A 20414-nucleotide genomic window follows, 5' to 3' on the forward strand; every position below is an offset into this window, starting at 1 on the left:
AAAGGTTTGTAAATAGATTATTTTATCTGACTATAGGTTCAATAAGCCTTGGAATTAATTGACTTCGAACTTTTTTGGTCCGCCAGTTAATTCCTTGTCATTGACATAAAAACCACCACTTTAAAATTGTGAAAACCAAAGTCGACAACTCAGATATAACAAATCAATATCACCATAAGCTTCTAAATATGTTTGATGGGCTATAATAATATTTTTTGTTAGCCCGTCTTTAGCTAACACACACAAACTTGATGGTTTACCCCCTCGAGAGCATGCAACGTATAATTGTCCGTGTGAAAAACATGGTGTGCTCAAATCTAAGCCACAAACAGACATTATTTGGCCTTGGGATTTATTCATAGTCATTGTAAATGCCTATATATTATATATATTATAAATATATATAATATATAGGCATAATATATTATAAATATATTTTCACCTTTCCATTTGCCAGTAAAACGGCGTGATTGTCGTTGTTCTAATCTCTTGACTTCATTGCCTTCAGCTCGTGTATCGTCCAATTGTTCTTGACGCAATTGCGCCATTCTCACACGCGCTCCAGTATGTTCTTCCTGAACTTGTTCTTCGGTTCCCTGGGCTTTTCTATTTCGAATGCTTCTAGATTTATTTGTATCACAGCTCAAATTGGTCTTTTTGCGTTTTGTTGGCATTATTCACTGTACAATACAAAACGCACATAAATAGAACTGACTGAATTATTTAATGATGAAAATTATTATATTTATAATTTATTTTATCTTTGATTACATTAAATATACATGTAAATATTAGAGAGTTTCGAGAATTTTATTTTTCCGAATTCATTTTTCACCGTTCCCAATAATATTTTCGTCATAAATAAGAAAGAATAATTTTTAATTTTATAATAAATATATAAAAATAATGTATACTTACAATACAATAGTAGTTGTTTGCGGGACTCGTGACACGTCTTGAGTATTTTGGAGATTATGTAAATCACTTATTTAACTGACCGTGCGAATTACATTCAAAATTAATAATTTTATTACTAATTAATAATAAATTATATTTAATATTATTAGTTATTAATAAATAAATAATAAATTTACTTCAGTATATATTTGATATGAGAGCAAAAATGTTTAACTATTACGCTTGACGCATAAACACTAATAATAGCCGAAAACTGTAGAGAGAGCGAAAGAAGGCTTATTGTTTGAGAGGAATAGGAGACCATCTGCGTTGTCATCTCTACTTCATGCTGTTTACTGGGTGAGAAGTGACACCGGTAGACAAATGGAGGGGATAACTTACCAAGTAATAATAATTGATGTTATCGAGCGGGATAAAAAAAGATAAAATTATTAAAATGACTATTAAAAAGCAGGAGTTGTTGGTAGAAAAGTGATATATAATAAAACAAAGAAATTTAAAGAAAATTTATCAAAAAAAAATTACTTAGCGGTTTGAAATATAGATAGCAGCCGATTCTCAGACCTACTGAACATGCATAAAAAATTTTATAATAATGTGTCAAGCCGTTTCAAAGAGTATGGGAACGAACATTATGACATGAGAATTTTGTATATAAGATATATGTACTTATTATGTAGAAAAATGTTTAAATCATTAAATTTAATAGTTAGGTTATTTAAATTAAATCTAATGCTTCCCTTGACCTAACTTGAAGAAAAAAATATTTAATATAAAAGACAACATTCGAGGAATATCAAGAAAGAGTGAAAAATACGTTTAACTTTATTATACACTATTGCAGATAATAATAAAACGTCTTTATTATATTTAAATCCTGAAGCGCTTAATATAGTGTATAGCAAGTATTCGCCCTTCAAGCTCTTCACGATTCTCCAACTGTATGATTTGCATTTATGGGTATTTTGAAAAGAAACCCCATTTTATTTTTCTGTCATTAGACACACACACATCTGGTTGAACATTCTTATATTTCTATACTTTCCACAAAATTATTATATAAATGAAATTAAATTAATATTAATAAAACAGTGATCAATAAGAGTTTATTTCAATTTAGTGAAATGTGTGAAGTTTATTTAATTTATAACGGCTTCAGTTCGTTAGTTTCGTACAAAGGATGAGTGTTCTTTAGCTGACTAAATGGCTTCATTTTGGCATTAGAAGAAGAAATAAGTGATTGCTGAAAAATAAATATTGTTGAGATATTTCTGCTTCTAAAATTAGGCTAATTAAAATGTATGTATGTATTGATCGTATATTTGTTAAGAAATCTCATTTCAAAGATCATACCTGTAGTTTAACCCATATGATTAAAGTAATTTTGCCACATAGCATAGTTACACCCACTTGAGATATTACAGCATCAAAAGGCTTGAACTTTATGTAATTATATTTTAAATAAGAATAATGGACTTTTAAATTCCCCAGTTATTTTTTGCCAAGTACAATGGTAGCGTGAAACTCTGCAGAAATTACCTCGTAATTTATTTTAGAATTAAATCGTTTTCTAGATATTTTTGTCATCAAAAGAACATTAATTTCAATTTTTATTTTTATTCTCACTTGTTTTTCTATCAGCCTGTTAAAAGATAATTTGATTAAAGTTACGACATAAAAAGAGATTTTATATAAATTTTAAAAACGAAAGTTTCTAAAAATAAAATATTCCTTGGTTATTTTTAATGCTGCATTATGATAATGTGGTGAAAATTTTAGCAGATTCAATAAGATTTTCCGTCTTATTTTTTGATTGGCTATTAAGAAAGAATTAGCAGTAGCACTGGAGAGTGGATGCAATAGTTTAGTGGAACTTTTTTGAGATTTCGGAAATATTTATGTTTATACAATCCATGCAACATTGAGTAGTAACACATTGCAATACAACTTTTAAATATAAGAAAATATCTTGTACAATATTTCATTATTGCCGAAAAGGTTTCTGAGTTTCTATCAACGTAGTATATTTAACAGTGGATCTGGTATTACGTCCTCATAAGTGAGTAAAAATTTTGCTGCCCAATAAAGGCATCGGCATAAGTTTTCTGAAATTCAAAAGTAATTTTGGGTGTTGGTTACTCTAAAACTGGCTAAACAATATATTTTTATTTAAAAGTACATATGTAATAACTATCTACAGGACGGTCCACCTACTGTCCGTCTGTTTAAGTTTCAGGTTTTATTCCAGATCGCGGGTTTCAAGCTCCTCTCCACACGATATCCTCCACATATTTTTACAACTCGACACATTTTTTACTTCAGACATTCATACACATTTAACAATACTAATTAGAAATGTTTACCTCTCTTCAATAGTTTGGTTGAAGCATTTTAAGAACAGTTTATTGAATTGATCGGTATCATGTTTTTTCGTTTATCGATTTAGCTGGTTTAAGGATCATAATAATTTCCAAATCATCTGTTGCATAGGTATGAGGCACTTGGCACTGAGGTTTTTCCTTTGGGTTTGTTACCTTAATAAATCGATGTTTCGATATATATAGAATAAGTAGAGTTTTGGTCCATTAGTATGATGTAGTTCGAAAATTATTTACTTAGTACTCGGGAAATATGGCCATCATCTTGTTATGCTTGTTTTATCTACCCTCCATTTTCTTCACGAATGTGTGGGCTTTGGTCACTTAGTCAATTTAATTTCTTAAGGGGTATTCTAACCTAGGGAAATTTTAGGTATTTTTTCTACCATCTACCAGGTATAATTCTTCTACTAAAATCTATCTAAGATCTAAAAGAAATCTATTAATATTTTTATGAAGTTAGTTAAAAATACAGAATCTCTTCGAGTTGTTAGCTTAGTTTATTTAGCATAATTTTACCTGTTGGTTATCTGCTCTGTTTTTCGTATCAGAGCTTTATTCCATATCGTATTTTGTAAACTAGGGAACAACAGTTCTGTTTCTGTTCCCATTTGTTCAGTTGTTTTCAGTGGAAAGCTTAGGTTAATAATTTCCTCTATGTTTTGATCTTCTCTTAATAATATCATGGTCTTATTCATAATTATTTGCTTTGTTTGCTTTTAGAACAATATTTATTATATCTAATTTGGTTTCTTCTGCTATATTTTATTGATATTTGACTATTGCGCGTATTGGATGTTATGCCACTTTGTTTTACTGGAACAGTCTTAGGTAGAACTGGAAAATTCGCTTAGGATTCCTTCACTATTTTTGTCTTTTGCATTTCAGCTTCTCAAATTATGTCTTTTTTAGTCAATCCTTCCATTTCTGACCTTATCTCGCTACCACATAACCTCGATAGATTATTTATTTCATAGACTCTTCTGCAGTTCTCTAGAGTTCACATAATGTTTTATAGGCTTGATATCCTGCACACTTAACACACCTAATTTCTTTATTATAAAGTTATATGTCTAAACGTTTAGAATTGTTTACTTTGTTTGCTGCATTGTTCTGTAAATATTTTATGGCCAGTTGGATAAAAAAATTAGAAAATGTTATTTATAATAAAATAATCGTTTTTGTTTTAATACTTCAACCATTGAACTTTTCAGCTTCACAGATTTTATACGAAATGTGCACAATATGTTTTTTCGAATCATTGGAAATTATTATTTTTCTACCTAAGAGTATTTTTTACTACATTTAAAACAATTTAGAATACTTTGAATGAAGATATTGTATATAATAATATTACTGGTTACATTAACTATAGGTAAGTTCGTCTAGATATGTACATATTACTCCATTAGTTGGACGTACAAATTAAATATTTAGTTAGTGGTAGCAATTTAGGAGTGGTCAGCGTTAAAATGAGCCAAGGTGTGTCCCTCGCTTGAGTTTTAATATTATTAAAACATATCACGAGAAATAAATAATTTGCTTGATAATTAAGCAGGGTTGTTTACATGAAGTTTCGTTGTATATATACATAAATATAAAATGGAAATATAAGTTATACAGTTAATGAAATTTGTTTTGCTATAAGTATAATGATAAAAGTTATAATCAAATTAACTCTCATGGTATTCTACATTAATTTAATAATAACTTTAATAAAGATTTAGCGATAGACAGAAGGTTAACAATACAATATAATCATTAAGATTTTTAGTTAAGAATAAATTGTTAAACTTCGGATTATATCATTTCCAGTTGCAGTAAAATACATTGTCTCAATATTTAAGCGAAGTTTGAATTTCTCACCATTTATGTGGCAATGCAAAATGTTGGAAACAACAAAAAATCTTCTCTAAATTTTACTCCGCAGGAGTGACAAATTTAAGAAAAGTAGGTGATGCTAAATAAATTATAAAAAGCCATATAAATGTTAACAGTGAGACTGTGCTTGAATGTGTGGGAATATTAATTCGGTATCATGGATAAATACTTGATGGGGATATTTTCCATCAGTAATGAAATTTCAAGCAAATCTTTAACTATAATAATTATAACTTTTAAGTATATTATGCATTTCTTGAAGGTTCGAAATTTATATAGTTATAAAGAGCTTAAGTATCTTTGAACATTAGTTTAGATTGCAACCATTTCAAAGCACATGAACTTTATATTAAACATCACTAAATTCATTAAAACCAAATCCAATAAAATGCGTAGACAAGATCGATTTTAAAACATTCAGTATGCGCTCAATGCTTAAATTTTTGGCCACAATGTGAGTTATGGTCAGAGGAGACAGTAATACTCTGAGCTATTCTGTTCATTCACTAACAGACTTTCCCTTTTATTTACTATTCTTTTTTAACACATGATCTTGTTTTTCACCGTTCTTTTGCTATATTTTTTCTTACATCTTGATTGCAGATACTTACTTTCGATTTCTTGGAATTTTTTACTATATTACTCTTCTTCTAAGGCTTATTTCCCAGAAATATTTTTAATACTATGTATACTGTTGTATCTTGTTCATTTAATTCTTTGGTATTGCATTTGAAAGAGACATTGTTTTTGGAGATCACCCCAAGTTTTTCTTATATATGACGAGAAGATCATGTCAATTTTGCAACAACCGACAAACCCCTCGGATGCATTAGTAATTATTACTGTTTTTGATTGTATGTTGTGCACTATTGTCAAAATGCTAAATTGAGGCAATTTATTTCGGCATCCCAACGTGGTTCTGAAAAAAGCAACATATGTTCCCAACCACACGTCTTCCAAAAAATAAATTATATTAGGTTAGATTACGAAACATATGCGATTAGTATATCAGGTTAATCGTTATATGCCTATATAAATACATTAAAAAAATAAGGGACAATTATTAAAATTTGTGAGACGTGTTAAAAATAGCAAATGATTGCTTTTATAAGTTTTTTATAAGAAATTCTGCAATATTTCATTTAATGACGAATTTATTAAACATATTTGATCAAAATAGACCAAGCGGTGTTTAAAACGTGCAGAGTCTAATTTAAAAAAAAAGTAATAAAGTAAATAATTTAAAAGCATACATAATAATTTTATCAGATAATTGAATGATTCTGAAATTCTTGTCACCTAAAAAATATATTTATTGAGAAAAATTAATACAATCTATATAATAATCCACCTAGCGAAAATATTGTCTCCCATTTTGAAGCTTATATTGAGGAATAATTTTTAGGCCTAATATTTTTGTGTAATATAAACTATACATAAATATATTCCATATAAAATGAAAAACGTCCAAATCAAGCAACCAGGAATAGATGTCAGATGGGTGACGCAAAATATATAAACAAGCCCAGCGGATAGCCGTGAGAGCTAAGAGCTTAGCTCGACAACAACATACTGAGATCGAACCTTGATCGGGCTAAGGTTGTTTAAAAAAGTTTATAAAATAAAATGTAGGATAGTGTTCGTTAAAATTAATGTTTGTTTTTTATATTTAAAACAATATTAAAATGGAAAGTACGTGATTAAAAGATCAATAAACGAAGTTATTTAATTTTAAGTAGCGTCTTGTGTTACTTTGGTTTATTCCCATACTGTAGCAGTTACTAAAGAGTTATGTATATATAATATATATAGCTATGAAATATAAACCCAACATATGTGAACATATCATCCCAACATAGATCAACCAAATTCTAGAATACCATGAATCGTCTGTTTTCTCTTCTTACAAGATATTTAGATTTTCGAAATCAGTTTTTGATTTAATTTAACGTCTGGCGAAGGAAAAGAAAATGAGAAAAATTGTTCTTGCTTAAGGACTGTTTAATTGATAGGATTCTGGAGACGTGGGATCATTGATCATTATACTAAAGATATTTTTGAAGGTTATTAAGATTTTTCTGTAAACCCGTATATAATGTATTATTTCGATTATATATATATATATATATATATATATATATATATATATATATATATATATTATTGTGTATGCTTTTAAATTATTTATTTTATTACGTTTATTTTTAAATTAGACCTGCACGCTTTAAACGCCGTTTGGTCTATTTTGACCAAATATGTTAAATGTATGATGAATAAGTTCGTCATTAAATGAAATATTGCATAATTCCGAAAACATATAAAAGCAATCATTTGCTATTTTTAATACGTCTCACGAATTTTAATACTTGTCCCTTATTTTTTTTTTAATGTATTTATATAGGAATATATCGATTATCCTGATATACTAACCGCATATGTTTCGTAATCTAAACTAATATAATTTATTTTTTGGAAGACGTGTTATTGGGAACATATGATGCTTTTTATAGAACCACTTTGTGATGCCGAAATAAACTGCCTCAATTTAGCAATTTGACAATGGTGCACAACATACAAAGTTAAAATTAATAATGCATAGAATATTAAGTAAGGTAGATATGTAAGTCAAGTTAGAAAGCAATAAGCAAATAACGGCCATGAAATACAAAGTAAAGATGAGCTCTCTGTAAGGGCGAGATCAAAGTGTGAAATAAATAAGCAAAGAACAATGCAATTTTAATTAAAAATTTATATAAAGATTGTCTTTGTAATATATATCTTAGGTGAGATATATGGATAAAACACAAGGGCCATATGAATACATAAATGAAGTAATAAAAAAATACAGGAATTAAAATGAGATCAGTTACATAATTTGCATAAATGGAACACATAGAAACGCAGTGAAACTAATGTCGAAAGTTGGAATATGACGAAGCAACATCTCCATTAGTTTCTAAAGGTGTTTAATGGACTTCGGCAACAGATTTCTTCAAATCAAACTACAAATGTAGTGAATATCGAAAATATAATTTTGAGCGATCCATTATTAGAATCCATTTACACTCAATCACACTAAATGGAAAACTGGTATTTTATATAGAGATGCGAAAACCATTGAATTTAAAATTTTTACATTGACACTTCCCTGTTCTCAAAATTAAATACCGCCGATCAAAATACATGCAATAATTAAGCATTTTGCAATTTTGATTATATAAATTTATGGTTTCAAGTTATCGAAGTTCTACGAAGACATTTTCCTGAATTCTGCGGATAGATATACATTCAAACCAATATCGAGCGCCTAAGACGGCGGTTTTGTCAGTCAAGTAACATTTAAACTTTGTACTGGTCATCAAATATGAATCTATATGCATTTAGTTGCATGCTATTGACATTTATACTCCGGTCTTGTTATAATAATTGGTTTGATAGATTTTACCTGATTTATCACCACTATTGATTTCTCCAGAAATGTATAGATCATTCCGTTGACTTGTTTGTGGGTCCGAAATTATAAAGACAAATATTTGAAGACATCATTTGAGAAACGTTATTAGTTAGAAGCATATTTTTTCGCTAACATTAACAATTAATTCATAATTTACTTTCATTAGCTTTGAAAGTGATGAGGACTTAATAAAAACTTCGTAACGCCATGGAAATAAATTTAAATTAGGGGAAAAGTTGCAAAGAAGTTTTGTATATTGGAAGAGAATCATAACTTTTATGGAGGGAAACTTTTAAGTTGTTGGATTATCAGTATGAGTTTTTCTCTAAGATCTTAAAAGACTTGCTTAAGAAATAGGTCAATGTTTGCGATAACTGAAAACGACCTCATTAATTTGTCTGTTAAGGTAAAGATACGTAAATAAGTTATTAGGTAGTTAATAATGCTGTCCTAAAATGTAGAGATAGTTCTAAAAATACTTATAAAGAAGACCAAACGATTAATTACGATTCGAGTTACAATTGGTAATAAAATATTTAAAAAATAGTTAAACCGACTTCTAGACAGGTTCTAGGAACAAATTAGATATATATGTCACAAAATTAACATATTATTATTTGTATTGTTTGGACTCGGCACCGACTTCAAAGTGGTCAGTTGATAATAGTTAAAATAATATTGTAAATAGATAAATAGGTTAAGGTAAATTAATTTTTAGTGTCAGATATTTACTCAATAAATTTACGCAGTTATTTTATTAAGTATTAGGTCAGGTAAATGTGCATAAGGAAAATAAAAATACTAATAAAGAAATAATGATTGAAAATAAGCCCGCCAAGAATCGAACCCATGACCTTCGCTTGTGAGCTGAACGCGTTAGGCATTATGCCATAGAAGCACTTACCTATGACATTCCTACGACTTCTCATATGATAGGATTAGTGTTTAAAAAGCAAACTGAATGGCTTTTGCACAGAACGACTTCCGATTTTCTATGATATCACGTCAGCGGAGCAAAAACAGGATACACAAATATATCATTATTATAGATAAAAAATATATGTGTGAAAACATTGTACGTGCCTTTGAAATTTGAGGATTTCCCTTGACTTCTTCGAATTCCGTTATCAGATTCTGATTTAGTTTTCAAAATCATTAAATATATACATATATATATATATATATATATATATATATATATATATATATATATATATATATATATATATATATATATATATACATACAGTCGAAAATAGAACCTCTTCCTTTTTTGGAATCGGTTAAAAATAAAATACCATGACACAATATTTCCTCTAGAACCATCACTTTACTAATATATTCTTTAGACAATAATAGTAATTTAATTATATTAATATATTTATTTGTCAAATGTTCACATATTTTGCAAAATAATATGCAATAATAAATTTCGAATAAGTTTCTCTATTAAGTTTTATATTCGGTAATGGTGAATTTATAGAGTTTACATGTTCAAAGGTAGATTATAGTGATCATAGTTATTTTCCTTAACATCAAAAATAATATTTTATAAACATAATTAACAAAAGGCCGGCTTGGTGGCGCAGTGGTAAAGGCGATGGGACAGTCCTCCTACTGTTACGATAGCCGCGGGTTCGAATCCTGCTGGGGCATGGCCGTAAATTTATGTTTGTGATTGTTTAAAATTTGTGAATGTTCTAGGCAAGAGTGTAAAATCCGACAAGGAAAATGATCCCAATCACGTCAGTAACCAGGCTGGGTAAGACCGGATATCTTCTGGGATTATTTCTAAAATTGGTTGCTCGCCAGTCCGTAGGCTTAATGCTGAGGACCGTGAATCGGAGCTCACGTTAAACTTTAGTCTCAGTTCAGATAAACCCATAGTTGGCAAAAGGAGACTTTGAAATATATATAAAAAAAATTTACAAAATTATAAATATATAAAAAGACATACTAGTCCAAATTGGAGACGACGTACATTTATACGGCTAGATTCACTATATATATTTATTTAACATACATCATATTGTCTTGGAAAATGTTTACTGTCAAGCAGTAGTTAAAAATAATCACATTAATATAATAACAAAAATCACACGGTGGTCTAACAAAGTTGAGAAGATATTTCAATAGTTTGAAAATGTCCTCTTAAATTTCAGAAGCTAAGGTTGAAGAGAAAGTATTTTCCAAATTTAAATTGTTTATTAAAGCTGTTGTACCTCATGATATTTATCTTACATTTCTTACTTTTCTGGTTTGAATTTTGGTTTAAATCAGTTCTCAAATCAATATCTCTTGGGCATTCAAAGGATTTTTGAACGCCAAGTTAGAGATATCTGGCGAATAATTCATCGAACTGGTATATGCTAGATGACTATTTTTCAAAAACTAATTATAATAATTATGGGTGTTTCATTTACTCAGCATAAAAGTTTGATCAATTTGAAAGAAAAATTGACATGAAATAATGAAATTTTTAATTAAAACTATTTAAGTCGGACTAGACGAGTTGTATGGGTACAGGTCTTATTTACGCATTTTTTAAAATAATGTTGTGTTAGAATTAGACATTCTATCGTGTATCGATGGTAATTATACATCGCTAAAAATTGTTGAGTTGAGTATTTTCGTTCCAAGACAGAATAAGTCTGCAAATGGGAACCAGCTAGTATAGTTTGAACAGCAGTAGTTTATTCACAGCAATAAAGTCAGTTTAATATAAGTATTTACTACTTCAGAAATTTTAAATTATATCTAAAGTGTAATCAACGTAATATCGAGGTGAATAACACTGTTGAGAATATTTGAGATTAGGCCCCATTTGTTTTGCTTGTTGTGTATAATAGTCACTAATAATTTTGTTCTAGTTTCATAATAGAAAACTATATTTAAAATAACGTGACTAGTTTAGTCGCACACTTGTGCATGAAGTCGGTATATGTTTCTACATGGTTCGAATCTCAACTAGACAGATAAAATGGGCTTTTAACTGAACTCACTGAACATTCCTTACTGTTCACTACTGTATATCAAATTTCTCTCAACAAGTTTATATAATTTAAACCTTTTTTAGATTTTAGTTAGTATCAACTGTGTAAAATTAAATGTTTTGTTAGCTCTGTTAAATATATTTGCCCTATGTTGAAATTAGCATCATACTATTTGTAGTAGTATTGCCTTCGATAAAATCTTGGTTTGTCTTAGTTAATTTAGTTAAATGCTTGTTTTCAAAAATATTATACTCACAGTTCCCGTGGTGAATGTGCTATTATTGGGTAGTCTAGAACCTTTACCTACATTTATCAATATTCTTGCCAATTGTTATATTGTTAGTATTTATACTTAATGTTCTTCAATATTCTACAACATTTCATGGTTAATATTTCTAGAATACTCAGTCACTTCAATTTTATAAAAGCTGTAGTATTATTTTAAAATTATTATTTCACTTATGGTCTCATACTATAGTCATTATCGACCAAAAGATTGTGGGCAAATTTATGTTATTTGCTTTGATAAATCACAGTTTAATCTTATCATGTCATCTTTTCTTTCCGTTGGTTGGACGAAACAATTTTTTTACTACCAAACATGCTGGAAATTGTTGGAATGCTGAAATGATATTTAGGTAACGGTCAGTGACGTCAATATTTCGTAGTGTTTCAAATAGATCTTTAACTTAACGTGCCAAATTTTTAAATGTTGTGTTTCTGTTTCCGGTAAAAATTATGTAAAAATAAATGTATTTTTAAATAGTGTAAATGTAAATATAAAATAAATGTCTCTATAGCATATAATTGTTATAAATCAATATTTTTGTAATTATTTGGCTCACGGGAGTGATTATCATGATGGATAAGATACTCTCCAATAGCGGACTGACATCAAACCCAACGTGAAGTGAACTAGGGCATCGATTTAAGTTAGTAAACTGCCAACAAACGATAGTCCTTGATGTTAGTGGATAGTTATTATCAAATGCTTCAATATATTCGTGTGTTAATCCATAGCATGAGAACAAAACCTTCGACATGATTTTAATATCCCATATTCTATAAAAGCTATGGGCAAAATTAATATAATATAAAATTGTTTGTTTGTTTACTTCTTTGTTTAGAAGCCAATTAAAATTCACATGTGTTTGGTAATCAAGAGTACATTAAAAATAATAAAAATTAACCATCATATTACTTCAATTTTATAAAAGTAGATTTAGATGTTATAAAATTTCATAACGAAATGAAATTCATGTTACATATGGCAAAACTGCTCCTAAACTGAACTAAATTATATAGATGGATAGGGGTTGGGTGTGAATGGCAGTCTGTCAATTAATTGCTAGACCAAATATAACTATTCTAAAGAATTACATTTTCGGTATATTTTATCGCTGAAAAGAATCAGTTCTATTTTCAACGCTACAAATTCCATATAACATACAATAATTTCCTTGTCCTAATTACAACAATTTTAGAGTAGAGAAAATATCGTAGTCCTTATAATCGATGTGTAATATAATTTACCATAATCTACATATGATGTATAATCAAACAATACAAACATTCCTGAAAAAGCTGATTTACAGAAGAAAAATTCAGAAGAGGATTCAGAAGAATAATTTCTCATCTAGATACACTTGCTTACAAAGCTCAGAGGACTATCGCTTAAATTAGTGAACTAAAGTAGAACTTACTTCAACCTAGTGCTTATTCATCAGATTTACCTTCTAGGGATGTTAGTAACCTAAAAACATTCTTGCGTAGAAAATGATATATTATGTTGAAAAATAGCCAGTCAAGTTAACTTTACAACTGTGAATTCATTTTTGATAAAAATGTTAAGAAAATGTAAAGAAGATATATGAACAAGACCAAATATTTAATTACGTTTCAAACAGCAATTATATTATCCAATATTGTGATCATCTACGATCATGTCGAGATAATGCTTACATAGATTACTTCAAACAACTATATAAAATATAGCTATTATATACAGTTATCGTTTTTACACAACACTTTGATGTTGCAATATATACCGTAAATATTGAAATATTATGCAAAAATGCATTTATATGTTCAGTCACTGAAAATTGTTACCGCCTCTACCACATATTATAGTCATCCTGGGACAGTAATATGAGATTTAACAAGAGGATCTCGCCAAGGTCTTTTGCATTCGAAATTTCCACAGAGTCTCGTTATATTGAAGTGCTTTTGAACTCAAGATATCCACGTCCCATATTCCGCAAAAGAACCTAAATACGTTTTTTTTTATTTTTACGTTTCTTTTTTCCTTTCCTTACTTGGTTTACGAGGGCTTATCTGGTGAATAAGTGGCTGAATATAAAATGTGAGTCTGAAGTGTCAACATAAAAAGATGTCTGGAATCGGACAATAATATTATTTGAAATATATTGAGCATAGAAACATATTATAAGGATGTTTTTTTTTAATTTCAAGTAATCATATTTCAAATTCTATTGATAAGTTTACAAGGTGTCTCAAAGGAAGATTTCTATTTAGTAGATTGACAATTTCTTAAATTCCAACAAAACAAAATGTAGGAAAATATTGAAAAATACTCTGTGTACGAGGTTAAGCTTCAGACTTATAGAATGTGACCTGCTAATCCTTGCGCTAACGAAATTTTGCAGAACTAAGACCTTACCAAAATACGGTTTAATGATGATCAATGAATACTAACGCTTGGGTAGATCAGATATTATTTTTTATAGTATTGATACCGATCTGTTCCAGTTTCACGCACAATTCCCATTAAGGAAAATGTTGTATTATTTAATTAATTTGTATAATTTATTTAAGTGTAAGTATTATTAATGTTGCATTATGAGTATTATTTAAGTGGCCAAAAAGTCGCTTATTGCGAAGTTTTCTACTAAAACTGCTAATTGAGATATGACGGAGCAGTATCACCATAACGTTCTAAAATGGTTGTATGGACTTCAATAGCAGTTTATTCGCGTCAAACATCAAAAGTAATAAATATCGAAAATGCAACTTAGAACGTTCCATGATTAGTGTCTGTATAGAGAGTAACTCAATAATACTAAATGAAAAACTATTCTTTTTTTTAAGATGTGTCAGAACCATCAAGTTTAACAGTTAGGTTAGGTTGCTTAAACACTGGATTTTTACCAATAGCAATCGGTATTTAAATTACATGTAAAAGTATGTTTAAATTAGTTATGACATATTTAGTGGTATTTAACAACAATCGTTGGTACTATGGAATCTCGCGAAAGCTCCTAATTTTTAAACTAGTTCAGATCAAATGAGCACTAGGAACTGCCTAGTTTAGTTTTATAATAAGGCCTTATACAAACTGGTTGAGCTACACTTTAAGTGGTTGTAAATATTGAAAACTTTGTTGGCAACCAAACCGATATAATTTCTTAATATCATCACTTGATTTATTTTATAAAATATACATCTTTATTTTAAATGGTAATATATTTTACGGATGGCCTGACATTTTAATGGTTTAATTACAGATAATTAATTATTTCTAAATCATTTTATTTCAAATATCGGTCCAGATATATAATTTGTAAAACAGTTAATATGGTTAATATTAAAATCAAGTTTATTCAATTTTTCTGGCATCCTGTGAAATAGGAGCGTACTAACTAGAATTCCGTTCTATTTTGAATGTGTGTATTTCCGATTAAACCGGATATCCGTATAAGCCAGGCCTCGCTACAATACAAATTGCGTTATACTTGGTGGTAAGATTTGCAGTCTAATGATGGGGATCAGTAATTAACACGGTTCTAATAAAGCAGATTTGTGTCAAAGAATAATAATGCAAATATCCTTACTATATAGCATATTTTGTATAAATAATTATATATGTATGTGAAAACTCAGGTGTTCAATAAGTTCGCGCGGTAGTTATTTACAATGTATTTGATGATTATAAAAAAATACTTGATTTTTCAGTACAGATATTCGGAATTTCAATACATTTATTACAGTACAACTATTTATGTATGTTAAACTATTTGTGTATGCGAAATACCCCTATTTTTACTGAATCTGGTGAATAGACTGTACGCTCAAACAATTTCCACCTTAATTCACTATTTTTAGAGAGATCCTGATGAGCTGGTGGCCATGTCCTTTGTTTTAGTGGAAAATATTGTTATTCTTCTGTAAATCGGATTGGTGTAAAGTTTACTCATTAGTATTTTGAGATGATTCTTCTGCCAATTTCGATATAATCCATTATGAACAAGTTAAGTTTTATAAAATATCTTTAAATATTGGCGCTGCTGTAAGAGAATGGTGGCTTATTTTATTATTGAAGAAACTAATGTGACATATTTCTCTCAAAAGATATAATTGCTACAATTTTCCTTTAATATCTCTCTTTCTAGCCGCTTGTCTGAATTTTTTAAAAATATTTCTCAAAATATTCATTTGTAGAGGACGATTGAGTGATGTACTCTATAAAATATTAGATAGCTGCAATAATGAATAAACAGATGGAAATTATACAAAAAAATAAAGCCATTTTTAACAACTAAAAATTCGGTTTTTTATGATTTTATCAGAACTATAACGAAAATGTCAGTACTTCGCGTTCGAGGAGAAATATTCTTCACAACTTTTGCAACTTGTAGCCAAGCGTGGTCATGCAAGCTGTCTGTGACTCATTATTTCTGGACTTTGTTGCAACAATACGCCGTTAAATTTTTTCAGTTGGTATTACTAGACATCAAAAGTAACAATTTAAATAGATTTTAGCCTCTATTAATACATAACACCTTGCTGATTATATCGTATGCACAGCAAGGCTTTAAAATAATGAATATTTAGTTTTGCTGTCGGAAACATCTTAGACTAAGCCACCACTATTTGGGTTCGTAATTTATTTGTGGTAGATGCGCTTTTCAATATTACAAAAAGCCACAGAGAACTGTACTATATTATACTGCCAACTAAAAAATATATTGAAACGTTTTGAAATGCAATTTTCATCAATTTGTGCGATAACCAGTTTACATTCTTTTGGATCATTTCCTCGCATATAGACGATTTCTAAGCTATTTGAAAGTTTTTTGAAACCTAACCGATATTAGAATATAATGAAGCCACATCACCATAATTTTATAAAAATATTTAATGGTCTTCAGCAGATTTTACGAAATCAGACAATAAAAGTAATGAATCTTGAAAATCTAATGCGTACCATGATTATTGATAGCATACCCTAAATAACCCATTAATACAAAAGAGAAAACTCTTATTTTAGATAGAGGAATGTCGGAACTATTGAATTTAACAGTTACGAAATCAATGAATTCTGGTTAATTGTTGACGTTCATATTTTGTATTTTTAAATATAGATATCGCCGATCAAAATACATTTAAGAATCTAATAAAATAATAAAATTTAAGAATATGACATAAAATATTTAGTATAAATGGATAATTGTTAAATACTTTATTTATTTCAAGTTATTTAATTATATAATTAAAAATAATGTATTTAAAAATATAGTATAAATACATAATAGCTTAAATATACTGGAATATTATAAAATACTTTTTGAACATTGCCCATCATCCCAGTTGCACTGAAAACTCATGTCTTTGTACATATCGTTAATAATATAGATCATATCAATACAATAATTATGTTCGGTTTTAGCTGAACAACATTCTAATAAAACAGTGTAAAACCAATGTTTCCATCGTTAACTTGCAAATCTCACCAATTGGTAAAACGCAATTTGTAGTTGGAATTACTGCAGTTACGAGTAGGGTTTATGCGGGATCCTGCTATACTCCTATCCCCATATATGCAAAATTGAACGAACAAGATAGCGGGATTGTACTTAACAATCCTCTCATAATGTAATTCGTAAAGGATTATCTTTATTTAATGTGTTAATTTATTTTTCTAAAAGACATTCAGCGCTAACACTAGTTATATCTTGTGTTATTAAAACAAACAATGGGAATTTACGATTTACATATTAATTCTGATTATATAAGTTTTTAGATTAAATTAGGAAAACAGGAAGTTCCACGAAGATATTCTCTTAAACTTTGTTGACGTAAATATATTAAAACTGATATTAAGACCATGGATATTGGTAGTGTATCATGTGAAGTGTCATTTAAATTTTCAATATAAATAAAATATATAACTTCTTTTATTAGTTATTAGTACGTAATTAATAGAAGACACCAACAACCAAAGACCAAAAATATTAGAAATTGATTCTTGTTTCAAGGATTGTGAGGCTTATTTAGTGTGTATCAAATATTTAGTGTTTATCTAGTGTGTGAGTCTACCATAGTAAAACATATTTTTTTGGCAAAATTAGTTTTTTTTATTCAACATAATTCCTTTCGAGGGTGATACTTGATTATAGCGAAACTCTAACTTCTCGATATCATCTTTGTAGTACGATTTGTCCTTTGCTTCAAAATAGGCCTCAGTTTTGGCGATCAACTCTTTATTCGACGAAAATTTCTTCCCAGCGAGCATTCTTTTGAGATCTGAGAACAGGACCAAAGAGTCGCTGGAGGCCAGATCTTGAGAATACGGTGGATGAGGAAGCAATTCGAAGCACAATTCATCGATTTTTGCCATCGTTTTCACTGATTTGTGATACGGTGCATTGTCTTGGTGAAGCAGCACTTCCTTTTTCTTCAAATGCGACCGTTCTTCGGCGATTTTGTCGTTCAAACGGCCCAATAACGCTATGTGATTAGATTATGTAAGAGTCCACTTGGATGACCGTCGATTGGACTTCGAAGTGAAATGATGGAGCCATGTTTCATCCATTGTCATACATAGACGTAAATACTCGGGTTTATTACGCTTGATCATTTTCAAATACTGCTCCGAATCATCATCTCGTCGTTCTATTTGCAGTGTCCGGAAAACTCGGCATCAAGCCAAGTTTTTGCTTCAACTATATTTTTACCCTTCAAAAAACAATATTTTCTCAACAAGCGAATTTCCTTTTTTATCAATTTTTTTCACAATAACAATAGTTGCTTTACTCAAAATACTATAATTCACAAACTAATGATCTGACATCTGTCAAATTTATACACGCATCTTTTGACGCTTGGGGCTAACTAAAGAACATATGGATTTAATTCTAGTAGCGCCATCTATGTGTCAGGCCGGGGACTTTTCAATTGATCTTTTACATAGCTATTGTTTACTGTCCCCATATCGAATACATACGTTTTATACAACTAGATATTTTATTTTAATTCGGTTTTAGTTGTTTTCATTTTCTACATTTTTATAACTAAAAATTGTTCTTAACTTGTATAGATTTTAATTTATGTAGCTCTAGAATTGTCACTCATTACAGAGGATATCAACGCTGCTAACAATTGACATTCCTAAAACCTCATTTCGCGAGGACGACTCAAGGACGGATAAATTGCGAAAGGCAAAAAATCATTAAAATATGGTTAGACTGCTGAAACAGAAATAGTCAAATCAATGAAAATTATCACTATCAGTGCTGAATGTGAGTGAAATGAAAAAATGAAATGAAAGTGATGTGATGGGAAACATTGTTTTAATTGCTTCCCGCGCTTTTAACATAAATTTTGTGACCGGAATGCACAGGAGAAAGCCATAAGGCCATGTGGAGGTTTAATTGTCCTTGCAGTGCCATATAACTTGAAAATTAATAAAGAAAAGACCCTAATACTGATAACTGATAGATCACCTGCTATTGCAAATCACGGGATTCAGTTGGAGCACGTGCAGGAGTTCAAGTACTTGGCATCAGGAGTTTCCAAATCAGCCAAGCTGCATCAGCCTTTGCATTTCTAATATAGTGTGTGCGGAAGACAGGAAATGTTACAATCAAGAAAAAAATCTTCAGTTTTCGAAACTTGAGGCGTTTTAAATGCTATAGACGTGGTTTATAATAGGTTGGTTTGATTCAGCAAGATGCAAGCAAAATGTTATGAAAAAAATAAGGAATATACATTGTCAATGACAGAACAGCTTTTGTCTATCGCCAAATGTAAAGAAATTTGGCGAAGATCACTTGCTTTTAAGCTTTTAGGCACACACAGCAACGTATTGGTTGAGAGTCAACTATTTTATGCAACTGATCAAAATTTCATCACAGATGTGTCAACTGTTTTAAAACATATAGGGGACGAACAAACAAGAACTCAGTTTATATGCTTATTTTATAATATTATAGCCCTGATTAAGTTTCATATCCTCAAAACAAACAATGGAAATTTACAATTTCCATATTAATCGTGATTAAATAAGTTTTGCCGGTTAAGCTGCGGAAATAGGAAGTTCCACGAAGACATTTCCCTGAACTTTGCAGACGGAGATACACTAGAACTGATATCGAGAGCACGGGAGTTGGTGGTGTTGTCAGTCAAGTGCCATTGAAACTTTCATGTTTATCAAATATGGATACCGAGTCGATTATATCCGATAGACGTTTATTCATACACTATTTGATGACATATTGACACGTTATTTGATTGTTCCCTAACAATAAAAACTAGAATTTAATAGATATAAAATTAAAATCTAATAATGTTTTAACTGCTAATTTAAATAATTATATAACACCGCAAATTATAAGCCTATAAAAAATCGTACAATCAGTGAAACATCGATACAATGTATTTTATTCGTAAAGAATCGTCCATTGATCGCCGCTACTTTTTTAATTTTTTCAGGCAATTTACGGTATCACTTCCTTTTTTAGTGTTTTCGAAGTATGTTTTCATCGGATTTGC

At 29.5% G+C, this 20414-nt stretch overlaps 1 protein-coding gene and 1 long non-coding RNA gene across 2 annotated transcripts in view; one reads left to right on the forward strand and one right to left on the reverse strand.

Moving 5' to 3' along the window:
- The window catches only part of LOC143202112 (uncharacterized), a 506901-nt gene that overhangs the window by 277258 nt on the left and 209229 nt on the right, over positions 1-20414 (reverse strand). The gene's annotated exons all lie outside the window — the stretch shown is intronic.
- On the forward strand, positions 12959-14195 carry LOC143202657 (uncharacterized). Its single transcript, XR_013007208.1, has 2 exons — positions 12959-13143; positions 13576-14195. It is a non-coding gene; the product is annotated as an uncharacterized LOC143202657 (long non-coding RNA).

The sequence above is a fragment of the Rhynchophorus ferrugineus genome, unplaced genomic scaffold, assembly GCF_030347505.1.
Source record: "Rhynchophorus ferrugineus isolate W39M unplaced genomic scaffold, kcgeb_rfMv2 rfM9, whole genome shotgun sequence".
In the NCBI taxonomy this organism is placed as follows: Eukaryota; Metazoa; Arthropoda; class Insecta; order Coleoptera; family Curculionidae; genus Rhynchophorus; species Rhynchophorus ferrugineus.